Genomic DNA, 12,014 nt, shown 5'->3' on the forward strand with positions numbered 1-12,014 from the left:
GCAGTGAGTGAATGTACAGTATGTGTTCAGAACCTTTCTTTTTATTTAGTATTTTGTGCAAGGAACCCATATATAATAGTCATCTCACAGCCGGTCTGATCCCTCAGGGTGATAATTCAGTGCTGAATGTTTTTGTCTTAGTAGACAGCTAGTCAGGCCCTCTTTCTAGTCTGAAGAGTAATTATGAATAACTCAATGATCCTTTCTCCTTTTTTTCTCTTTGTATCCCCTCCTCAGCTAGTGCTGATCCTGCTTTACCAGGTTGTTCCCATCATATTTTAAATCTCTCAGTGTCTTTTTCCCTATTCTTATTGCTGATTTTCTTTTTACACATCTCCCATTTTCCCTAAAAAAGGCACTTTTTTTTTTTTACTTTATTTTAAAACATTCGTCTACCTGTCTGCTACATGACCCTTCACAAAGGTGGCCTATTTGGTCCTCGATCATGCCATAACCTCACACTTTAAAAAATGTTATTCTCTAAGGACTGACTTTGTAAAAATGCCACTGCACTGTGATTCTCCAGTGCACTTTGATGTGTGCTTGATCTACAGATCTATTGTGCTTTCATAACAAATAAAAACATTTTTTATTGCTTGTATTTAAAAACAGCACATAGCTCAGGTGATTGCAGGCAGCAGTGTTTCTTAACTGGTTTCTCTGATTTCTTTAATTTTTAATCAATAATTGATAAAGTTTGCCAGTCAAATTAACTGCATTCATCAGCATGCTTCCCTTCTCTGGTCTGGGGCAACAAGTTTTCTGCAAAGATCACAGAGAAAAAGATTATCAGCTGCCGAAGGAGACACAAGGGTTCTGCAAGAAGAAGAATGCAGAGTGCAAAATAGAGTTACATTTCTATATTTCACAAAAGATCCAGAGGATATAAGGCCTTACTCAGCTTAATGCTCAGCCTCTTTAAAGCTTTAGAAAACATGTAATAGAAGAAAGAAGAGGTATTTCTTGTATTTGAAATATTTCTATTCTGTAAATGCCAATAGTTACATATTAATAACTCTATTGATACACACGCAGAAAGGTAATCTACCCTGATCTTTCCTAGCTTTTGTGGTTTCCCATTTTTAAAAGGAATTAGAAAGACTGTATGTTTCTGAAGCAGTTCTTTTTATGTTGCCAGCTTATACTTGTCTACACAGAGAATGTGTGTTTTCATAATTTGTTTTTAGATAACCCTACTCATTAAAACAATGACAAACTGAAAAATACCTTACCATTACTACTGAAGTTTCGTGCAGTCTTCCTCAAATGGTTCTTGGGTATGTATTAATTTTCATCCCACAGTATTACTCCTAATTCAAAGGGTATATACCCATTTTTTTGTGTGCATGCCTTTTTAGGCTCTTTCAAAGGATGCACTTCAGTGTATTTGATGTAGATCTGCAAAATCAGGCAAAGATTCATAACCAGAAACTTCTGATGATATAAATCAGCATTTATATATTTATTTTATTGGATGTGTGCACATTTCTATTTCTATACCTGCAATATCCTGTCCTCATCTACTTTTCTGGCCCTTTTTTTTTTTTTAATTTCTGACTGTGATGGACTTGTACTTTTGCTTTGTGTCTGGAAATATCTGGAATAGAGAAAGAAATATGTTACTGTATAAATTTAAAACTGGTGTATAAGAACTTGCTCTTTGAAAGAAAAATGATGGAACTCTGCAATTGCATTTTTAATAATCCAGTTTTCATACATTGTCACATAAATGAGATAACCTTTACAGCCTGGCAGTGTTCTAGTGTTCCAGTGCTGGTCCCTGGAAAACTAAATCCAAAGCAAAACAAATTGTTTAGTTCAGTGATTCTTTTTACTTCCGTTTAGAATAACAAGCCCCTTCCAACCTGAGAAAGTGAAGCAGAAATGAGGGTGAACCTGGTATATTCACCCCTAACAAAACAGCAAGTTTGTTATACAGTCTCCTCTACAAGGTCAAGATAAAAACACACACGCTAAAACACACATGCACACAAAATCTTAATTTTATACTGTACAATAGTACAACTTCTTATACTTTCTCCACTGTGCATTAAGAAGACTGAGCAAGTTTAGTACAGATTTTCATTTAATAGCCAATTGGGAAGGAAGACAAGGAAAGGAAATACAGTATTTTTCATTTGAAATGGGTATTTTTCTGCTCACTCGGCTATAAAGTTACTGCTGAGCAAAGAGAAATTGCAGAGGGAAATGTGTTTCCTCTCTATCAATCCATGAAAATATTTCACCTATATATATGAAAGCTAGAGCACTCTGCTGCAGTAATTTTCCTATTAGTTATCTTTGATATTTTTCTCGAGATTTTGAGGAAAATATGATTTTTTATAAGACCACTTTCAGAATTTTATCTTGGGGGGCATTGTAATTTGATAACATTCTGTTTAATTTTGTGGCAATGCATATATCCTGGGGAAAGGGCCAGGCTTTAAACTGTTCAAACACTCTTTATGCATGATAAAATAGAGTTTTTCCTTTCTTAACATTTCTTTTTCAAAATTAACAGATTCACCATAACATTTTAATCTTGTTTTGTACCAGCAAACATGGTAACAAAATTAGGAAAAATGACATGGGTAAGTGCTAAATGATAAAGAAAAACTTATGTATCCTTACAGAATTATCCAACCTGCAACTAATCACTCAGTAGGAGAACAAAGAAATAAAGAAAAAAAATTGATATCATGAAATTATGCTTTAATATCTTAAAGTCCAGAGAATTATAGGAAACATTGTACGGGAGCTCTCCCTAGCCTATCTAAACAGGGCTTTTTTTTCCTTTAAACTGTATTTGTGTCAGTATGAATGTGCCTACACATTTTTTACACAAGAGCATTACATTAGTGATTTAGACTTGGATGCAGCTGTATCAAATACAATTAGGGATGGTGCCCTTTCTCACAATCATATATTTTTCTAAGGGATTGCATGTAATTGCTGTTGTAAGGAACAGAGGAGTGTGAAGGTAAAGCATGACTTACAAAAACAACTATTTTCTTTCATTTGTAAATATATTTATGCTGATCAACAGGGTTTTTCCTCCCTTATTAAGTTTATATTAAAGAAAAAGGATACATTGTATGAGGGAATAGAGGGGAAAGGCCTTGGAAATCACTGACAATGTCAGTGTCTTGTCAGGTGAACAGTCATCTGGCAAAGTTTGATCCTGCTCTGCCCTGAGTCCTCCTGTAACACTTAATTCACTTCTCTGATAGTTCACCTGCTTGTTGAGTTTTGTATCCATACGAAACAAAAGCAAACAAAAAAAAATCTTTGATTTTTAACAAAATTGTGAATAATTTCTTAAACTATGCGTTGGCTTTAGAATGGTGGTCAGAGAATAGCAGACTGAAGGAAAATCCAGTGAGAAAGTGGTATATAATAGGCCATCTACTTTACATTTTTTAACATATCTGAATAAACTATAGTACCTTAGAACTTATGGTTCAGTTCAGTCCTTTATTTATGCCTCTGATTTCCTTTTAACTTTTTATTTTAGGTCTCCTTTTAATCTTCCCTTCCGTTCTCACAGGAAGATTTTCGTATTACTCAGAAAGATTTCAAACATTTCCATCAGCGCATAATTGTTTAAAATCTGTTTATTCTGTGAGAGCTATAAATATTTTTTACACTATTTATGACAACACCTTCAAGAAATTATAATCAATGCAAAATTAAGTTGAAGCTATTTTCTGATCATCTCACATGATTTCTGGTCTTACTCAGTCACCCAATATAAATAATGAAATGTTATTTTATAGCATTAGCTTTATAGACTGATGTGTCAACTTCAGGTCTTGGAACATACATACATTCCCATATGGCACACATCAATAAAAACATTCTTAACTGATATATAAATGAAGACATGTTTCCTTAGCAGCCTTGAAGGAGACCAGGTATTAGCTAAGCTTAAGAAACATGCCAGTATATTTAGATTCTAAACATTAGTTGCAGTGAATAAGCAGAGACTCTTCTCATAAAAATTCTCATGTTTTCTCCTTGTAAATGAGCCAGATGTTGAGTCACATAACGTAGGTGGTTTAGCATTAATTATTTAGATCTGTCATTATATTCCCTTATGCCACACAAGTTGCAGGTAATAAATACGGCAGTTAGAGGGAGTCTGAGGTGTTTCAGAGGGAAGCAGGTTCGTACCATTCTTGATTCATTTTTTCATGAAAACAGAACAAAAACGTGTGCATAAGCACACAAATGCTTTTTAGGCGAAAGGTGCACACAAACTGTGCAACTGGAAAGAGAAGATACTGCTTCAGCCTCAGTCTTTCTGACGGCGTTTCAGATGAAAGGGACAGATCAAGAGCTTCCATATCTCAGAGTAAAGATCATGGAAAAAAAAAAAAAAAAAAGCTGATGGAAAGAGAGCTCTGCCCTTCACCATGAATCAAGTGCGAGTCGCGCGGGGAGCTGGGCGACCGAAGGGGCAAGAATAAAGGGCTCCGCTGCTCAGATCCATGCCAGAAAGCGTAGCGAGCTTGGTCTTGTAAGAAAATGGTCATAGGCTTGGTGACATTTGGTAAAGAAAGAAGCTGGAAGGAAAAGCAGATGATGAGAGAAAGTGGGAGTTGCTATAAGAAATTATCATCATAAAACCAAATGATCGCCTAAGAGGCTATGATCTTATCAAAACTCTGAATTGTTTATTTTACTCATTTTATGCAATAACCTATAAGAATTGCTCTTTGGTCATTATTTTGCATGGTATATCCATGGGTAATTTTACATTCCTTGGGGTGAGGGAGGAGGAATGGAATGTAGAGCTCTAATACTGTCCCTTTTGTGTACAGCCAGGCATGCTATTAAATGGAAAACCCAGGTTTGGTCTTTACTAATGCACTTACAGTAATTACTCAACAGAAAATGATAAAAGTAAGATTGCCAGCACAGTAAGAATGAAGAAAGGTTTAAATGACAAGGCATGTTTATAAGAAGATTGACCTAATATTCTAATAAGCGCTACTGCCCCAAGATAAAAATGAAAAAAAAGACACTTTAAAGCAAAGAGCTCGGCTTTGCAAAGAAAGAAGGGAAAAATCATTCTGAAGTTTGCACTCAGTCTTTTATAGTCTGTCTTCTAATTTATACACTGCAAGTTAAAGTTACAAGCATAAATAGGGCAAATAATAAACCTTTTACAGAACATATCAAAGTTCTCAGGAAGCCAGATTTAAGGCTTATGCAAAAATACCCAGTAATCTATTTCTGCAGTAGTCCTCACTTTCCCTTCTTAAAGGTAAATCAAACAGGGAAATGGATATCCTGGAATTGAAAAAAGGAGATGTTCCACATCCCGAGTAATAGTGTCAGCTGAATGAAAAACTGGTTGCAAAACTAATAGCATTGAATGTCAGCACTCCCAGCATCAATGGGATCCGCTACTCATATTCTGGTAATACCTTTCCAGAACATAACAGCAGTGATGAGAAGAGTTTATCAACTCTAATGTGATGGTGTAGATGGTATATTGAAATAGTTAGTACCTCAATGTAAAGCAAGTTTATATGAAAAGAAAATGATGGGAATCTTGAAAGTTTAGAAATATAAGAATTTGACACTTACCATCAGTTTTATGTTGAGCTAAGCAGTGCTTAAAAAAGATTACAGACAATGAGGACCCACGGGAGTTTTCTGTCCTTCAGCATTCAGGAAAAAAAAATTGAGCAAAGGATGTAATATACACATAAGTCTTTCAATATATTACTCATATATGTGCTATATAAGTATTATAGCTATGCAGTACACCTAATTCATTCTTTTTCTTAACGTTGAGTGAGGAGTTCCTCATAAATATTATTTATAGCCAACCAATTAGAAATGCATTGATTTCTTACTCTGGGGTAGGATTCTGAAGAACTCCAACTCCTATTAAAATGTCATGTCCTTAAGAATCACTTGGTACTAAGCACTTCTGTAATGAACAGCACACAAGAAAATGCCCGGCCTTTGCAGATAAATGTGATGTAGAAAAAACTGAAGATGTTTGTTCACAGATATTGTACAGTCGCTAAGTAACCTGTGTGACTAAACACTGCACGATGAGCCCTATAATTGTTTTTGGAAAAAAATCCTTGATTTCAAACACTTAAAAAAATACTTACTAGATTCTGTAGATTTGTTATTTTTACAGACATTACCACTTTACAAATAGATTATGTTTACTTTAATTAACACCATGTTCTGATAGCAACACACCATGCTGCCCATATGCTCTGTTTTGACAATAAATGAGGCACTAACTCATTTCCTGCTTGGTATTACGGCACATGCTGCTCTGGCCATTCATGTTTCCTCATGCTATCTTCAGGTCTATTTTTCTTTTTTCTCTCTTTGCACTTGTGCAGATATTTGTTCACATGTTTTTATCAGAAAAATCCTGATTTAAATGAATAATAAGGAAAGAGGAGATAAAGGGAAGGAAAATGGAAATACAGAACGGACAAGTAGGAGCAGAAGGAAGAGGAAACAGGGAATGGGGAAGGATGACTAATTCATGGGAAATAAAAATGAATGCCATAAACAGGGGAATGTGTACTCTCACTGCAAAAGTTAATAACCTTGCATTCAGTCAAATGCATTCAACATGGTTTTCTCATGAAAATAAAAGCAACAAAAAAGCAACCACTTAACCACAACTAGAGGATGGATATGTTTGAAGGTCTTCTCTGCTACACAGTAGCTCTGTATTGTCTTGTTTCTCTGAAAAACTGTATAGTGCTAGCAGCATTTATTGGATGTGTGGCTCACCTCCATTTTGAGTGTTTAAGAGTTTCTTAAATAAGAAAGTTCCTGGGTTGGGTCTGATATTTATCCTCCATAATGTATACAAGACCTACAGCTCTCAAGTGTGAAAGCCAACTCATTCAAAGAAACTAGAAGCCTCAAAGATGGAAAAGAAAAAGAAATATAAAGAGAAAGAGATTATGAAAGATTGGAACAATGGTCAGCAATAAGAGACTGAGACACTGGACTACTTTCAGAGTTCATAAAATCTGTTTTTTAAGATAGCTGTGGATTAGGTTCAGAGGGAAGGAAAATGAGGAGAAAGATAATATCCAGGAATAAAAGAGAAAGGTTGTAAAAAATAGATTGGAGAGAACATTTTCAAAGTTTTTATAAGAATAAGAAAAAAAAAACAGAAAAAAAGTTTCAAGCAAAATGTATTCACTAACACTTTGAAACAGATTCACTAATATTCCTACTGCTTATTTCATCTTTTCTTTTGAACCACCACAAACAAAAATGGTTACAGATTAACATAAACATAACATCAATTCCGGTATTTTTGCAACCATGTAAATTAGAAAGCCGCTCCTGATATTTAAGCAATACCAGTAGGAAATCTTTTTTGAATCAATGAACATAAAGCCTGAACAAAAGACTCTTTAAGATCTAGACAGAAGAATCTTAAATGAGAAGGTGGAAAAAGAGAAACACAAAGTATAATATGGATGTGAGATCCTAAAAATGTGCTATTTTGTTCAGGATATACAATATAGTACTTTGAGCCTTTTCTTTTTATGGTAACTTGTTCATTTTTGATTCCTAGAAGCCTATACACTCATTTGGGCTTTTTGTTCGGGAAAAAGGAGGAAAAAAAAAGGCATTAAAATACTTTGCATAAAAGAGTATTTCTTTTAAAAAAAACAAAAAAAAAACTATTAAAAACTTTAAAACACTTTTGAAGAAGAAAGTCACTATTAGAAAGAAGTCTCCTTCATTTTGTTAGTTTTTATAAAAGACAAAACATGTAACTGAATTTCTGCTTGAGGCCATTTACCTCATAGCAATATCTTGTGGGAGAATCCACGCTGCAGGAGGTGATGGAGACCTGTTTCTGCCACCGAACATCATTGCACTGCTCTGTCACCCACAGAGGGTTCACTGTGTCCTGTCCTGGCCGTAAGGTGTATCTACATACTGTGATTCTGCAGAGCCATGATAGCACCACTGTGATTCAGGATGCTCAGAAAACGCTACATCTGAGTTTTCTCCTGGGAGGCTGGAAGGTGCCCACCACGGACTGCGGGCATAGAGGGGCTCTCGGTGCATTTGGGCTATCTGGCAAGCCCAGGGCTGAACTCGCTCAAGAGGAGTCCCTCTCTGAGGATACCTTCAACTTCCCATGGGAGTCCATAAACCATGTTTCCCCCCTTACATAGCTGCTATTTCTTGTTCAAGTGTCAACAGAGCTCATGAATACGTTAAATAGAAAAAAACACACCAGGTCAATGGAAGCACGAGAGCAAACACATAAGCCTAAAGATCCAGGTAAATCTCACTCAGTGACTGTGCAGATTTAATTACCAAAGGAGGGGTAACGAACAGGCAAAAATACCTTACCCTGTACAGAGTGATACTGCCCTGAAGACGACATCATCAGGGACACTCATGCCCTTTGGAAACTGAGACAGTGTCTAGACTTCAGCACAGTAACCAGACAGTATCTCAAATGGCAAAATACAGAATGCTTCTCTTGGAGTGCTGTTCAAACCAATTAAAAACAGTGGATCAATAATGTCAAATTAAATTGCTCAGGGATTTTTAAAGACTTTTTTTTTCCTGGCAGTCACATGTTTTAGGACTGTCACAATTTGTTCCAAGCATTAGGAGCATCAACTAGGCAAAACAAATTTATCCTTCACCACTATGAATATGTTAAAAACAATAGCTAAATGTAAGTAATACAAATTCATGCCTTGACAGCAGCATAGCTAAAAATTGAACAAGGCTTATTTCCTCTGGTCGCAATGTGCCCTTTATTTAGACTATTTGGGAAAACTCATTTTGGTTAGTTTTTGATTTTCTCAAGGACTTCAGTGAAACCAGGTTTTTCACTTCTTCGTTATGTTGTGAGAGGTGTTGGAAGGGGTTGCCGATGACCTAACATCTGACTTTTCTTCTGCTCTGTTTTTTAAATGCTGTGGTCAGAGTGCCTATAATGCCCTTCCTTCCTTTTCCATGTTCTTGGTGGTACTCTGCTCTCCCTTAGTGAGAGGTACCTGTGCAGAGCTGCCAGTTATTATTATTCTGAGTATCATAAACTTGTCAGGAAGCATTGCACAGTCTGTCTCAGTAAAGGGTGATACAAAGCTGTCAAGCTTTACTCATAATGGCTACCATTAACTAATAAAATGGCCACTATCAGCTTTTGTTTTCAATTATGTGGATGCTACCCATGACTAAATGCAAAATGTCTGTTCCTCTTTGACATTGCGGTGGGGAGAGAGGTGAATACAGACTAGACACTGGGTCAAGAGGATGGGGGAGAGAACCTACCCAAAGCTCAAGGAATACCAAGTAGTACAGGTGGAATTCCTAAAGGAAGAAAAATTGGAATCCTCTTGCAGGAACATTTAAGATGGGATTTCACCCTCAAAGGATTTCTTCTGTTTTTGGATCTGCAAAGGTTAATTAAAAACAAACAAACAAAAAAGGCTACTGAAAATTTCAGAGTTTTCGGAGTTCAGATTTCAGAGTTACTATTTCTGAAAATTTCATGACCTTGAATCATTTCAAAATTCACAACATCATTACTCACATTGTGACAACTGATTTTAGCTTCACTAATTGCTCTCTCTTAAGCAGCATTTTTTGGAAAGTTAAAAATTAATCAAAACTGAAACACAATGCATCAAAACTATTTCAGTATTAAAAAAAAAGTCACAGCTTGCTACTAAAGATAATTCTTGCAGGTATTATTTTAAAAGCTAGTTTAGCTATCATTTTATCTTTTGCCTGTGTCACTGCACTTCTGCTGACAGGTCCCTCGCTCTGGCTCTGTTTTCCACGAGTATTGCCTAGAGAAGACAAGAAAGCTCCTTCAGCTTCTCGTGGGAATCCATGAGCCATATGTTCTGCCCCTTATCTAGTTACTATTTCTAGTTCAAGTGTCAACCCAGCTCATGAATACATTAAATAGAAGGTTATTCTTCTAACCTGAACCTCGTTGTACAATTAGCACAGAGACATGATTGTACTCACGTAATTACATTTCTACCAGCCTAAGATCTCCATTGTACCATATGTTCCAGTATATAAAACATTTAATGTAGAACAATATCCCTTGATATTCATCCTCTCAATTTCCTTCTAAATAGCATGTCAGCATTATCAGTATTTCAAAAAGACTTCTGCTTCAAAGGCTCCCTTCTGAAGTTGCTTATAATATTCTATCTGTGGGTACACCTCGCCTCCCTGTTTTGTGTAAACACCTTCACGCCAATGCTCTTTCAATAAACACTCCAGGCTGAGAAAGTGCAGTGGATATCCCCAGAGCTTCTGGGGGGTGTTGTAATGCATCCGCTTTCTCACTTTATCTGCCTTCTCTTACTGGACCAGCTAAACATTTTACACCAACAGCTGCAAATATTTCCTGACATGGATGCAGACGTAATTCTAAATTCGGAAATACAACTCCAAATCATGGAAATAATGATTATGAAATATATGAATATTCCAAAATACTGATAAACTTCCAAATTAAGAGATTAACCCAGGTACACTGAGAAGTTAATATTATGCAACTTCTATGTAAAAAGTAATGCAAAACAAGCAGGAACTTCTCTCCCTTTGAATAGCGTCAGCAACATTCACTCTGTGAAATATGGTACAGAAGTCTGGTTTGACAGAGCTCCCTTTTCTCCTTTCTTTTTACATATAGTGTGTTTATAAACAAAGATAAAACGATTTGGGAAGACTATGCTTGTAGCTTTTTTTTTTCCCTCCTCTCATTTGTTATATCTTATTCCTTGTTATAGTTCTTTCTTTAGTCTTTGTAAATGTCATTTGTCATTGTACTCTCCAAACTCGGGACAGACTGGATAATATCAAGCAGCAACACCTGGTCAAGGCATTCCTTAGCCACAGTGCGCCAGGCAGTGGGTAAACACCAGCACTGCTCTGCTTGTTCTATGGGCTGGTTCTCACACAACCGCTGCTCAGTCTGTCAACCTGCAGGGAGCAACTAAGCGTGAGAGCAAGGGGCGAAGGATGTGGAGGCAGGTAAACCATTTTGCTAGGTGCGGTATTTCACATTATTATTATTTTTATAATTATTTCTTTTTTCTCTGCTTTAACAAAATAAGTCACTTCCCTTGCAGCACTGTGAAGTCTAAAGCAGGGAGGTGTAGGCAAATCAGCGAAAGGTCAGTCCTGCTAACCAGACAAAAGCCTCAGGTGAGCCACTACCATGATCATAATTAAACAGTTTATCTTGGAGCTAGCTAAAGGTTAAATGAGTGGAAAGAAAAGGAATAAGTGTACTAAAAAACAAGGAAACAGAAGGGAATGTATTTTTTTCTGAAAGTTAGGGGTCAGATGTGGCATGGCTAATTGCATATGTATGCATTTGCACCACTAAAGAGCACCTGAATACAGTGTAGACATTCCCCCCACAGGTTTGAGCTAGGACTCGGCTACTTCAATGGGAAAAGAAATTAATTTATTTACCAAAAATAAATAAATTATTGTTTAATAATACATTAGTGCAACAGTCAATTAGATGCGGTAGTCATTATTAGCTGGCAGAAGCTGGCATCAGCTGGCATACATCCTTTTATGTACCTAGAACACAGTTTACCAAAGCTTTAATCAACAGAGAAAGGTTATGTTGAATTAAAAACACCTGGATTCACTATTGCAGAAGTGGATTGGACTGACCCTACACTCATGCACACATGCACCATGTCTGGTATTGAAAGAGTTTGGTATGTCCATGCTCTCCTGAATCTGTGAGGTAGCAGCAAGGGCGGAATTCCCCTTCCCCTCCGCATCTACAGTCACTGTGTCTCCTTATGCATTTTTATAAAAAAGAAGGGTTTTTGATTTTTTTCAGTGAATAAAACCCCAAGTAATGGGGTTCTTTGAGCAGAATGTACCAATCATGCATTCATCTAACTAGTCTTGCGCTAAATGCTAATTGTTATTGAGCCCTTGCTCCATAGCAGACATTTGTTTTACAGGCTAACTCAAAAGCACAT

The sequence above is a fragment of the Tinamus guttatus genome, unplaced genomic scaffold (assembly GCF_059628265.1).
Source record: "Tinamus guttatus ecotype Peru unplaced genomic scaffold, ASM5962826v1 Tinamus_guttatus_pri_ptg000222l, whole genome shotgun sequence".
NCBI lineage: Eukaryota > Metazoa > Chordata > Aves > Tinamiformes > Tinamidae > Tinamus > Tinamus guttatus.